The sequence below is a fragment of the Pteropus vampyrus genome, unplaced genomic scaffold, assembly GCF_000151845.1.
Source record: "Pteropus vampyrus isolate Shadow unplaced genomic scaffold, Pvam_2.0 Scaffold303, whole genome shotgun sequence".
NCBI classification, from domain to species: Eukaryota; Metazoa; Chordata; class Mammalia; order Chiroptera; family Pteropodidae; genus Pteropus; species Pteropus vampyrus.
This window is the reverse complement of record NW_011889084.1, coordinates 1,764,370-1,765,671: the sequence shown is the minus strand read 5'-3', so window position 1 is coordinate 1,765,671 and position 1,302 is coordinate 1,764,370.

Below are 1,302 nucleotides of genomic sequence, written 5' to 3'. Positions count from 1 at the left end.
CACCCCCGTGGGCCCCGGGCAAGCAGAGCAAACCAAACAAGACGCGCCTTGCTCGCAGCGCAGATTTTTCTGTAAGGGCTGCGCAGCCACCTCCGGAGTCGTCCTCCCAGCCGCGCTGTCCCGTATTAACCTGGAGCGGGCCTGCGTCTGGGAACTCCACCACCTTGAGCCTAACAACTCCCTCCTCTCAGGAGACACAGTACACACCAGGGGTGAGGGGATGCTGCAGTTAACCCAGGACGCCCCATGACAACCCAGATTACCTGTTGTGATGATCCTCCCAATGGCCCAGATGAGGGCCTAGACACCCTAGGCTGGACCACGTGCCTGGTCACGTAGTTTGTGAAATCCCGGGGCCTGGACTGGACCCCTCCCATTCATTTCCAGCCTGCTTTCAGCGTTCCTCTCTGAGCCCCTCCCCCTCCACGTCTCCCGCAGCGTTCTGGTTACCTGTAGAGTTTGTTAACACAGATTGCTGGCTCACTACTAACCTGCTGATTTCAAAAGTCTGGGCTGGGGCTGGCCATCTGCATTCCTAACAAGCTTCAGGTGCTGTTGGGGGTCCTGGGACCACACTTGGAGAACCGTGGGGGCTGTGCAGAGGTGCATAGGATCTGTCTGAGGTGCATAGGGTCCCTGGAGCCCACTCCTGTCTTTGGCCTATCTTGCTGGACCCTCAGAGTACCTTTTCCTTAGGTGTCAAACTGAGATTTGGGGTTTTCACCCCAAAGGACATCATCTCTCATGGTGGGACTTTAGGCAATATGGGGACAAAAAGATGGGCCTGGAACCCATTCCAGCTCAGTCCCAGAAGCAAGGACAGTTCTCTCTAGGGTCAGCTGAGCGGAGGGGAGGGCCAAAGGCTGGAGAACAGGGTTCCAGAACAGAGCTCCATGCAGGGAGGCAGCCCATGCATGGACAACTGCACCTTTCAGTGAACTGCCCACTGCAGGGTGCTTCCCCCCTCACACAGGGTTGAGTGGACACTGCTCTGATGGGGCCACCACCTGTCTCAGCTTCCAGAACCAGACTCATCCACATCTGTGCTACCCTATACCTATCTGTGCAGAATGAGAAAGAATTACTATGTGTGTTTGTGACAGCACTGCAGAGACTGTAGAGAGCACTGCAGGGTGCCGGGACAGCGCTGCTGGTTGGGTTCTCCTAGAAGCTGCCCCCAGACCCTACTTTCATCCTGACCCAGCACAACCAGGCAAATGGGGGCAGGGGGAGCTCAGGAAATGCATCGACTGCTTGGGACAGAAATGAGTCAGGGAAGTACGGGAGGGGGCCTGAACCCCG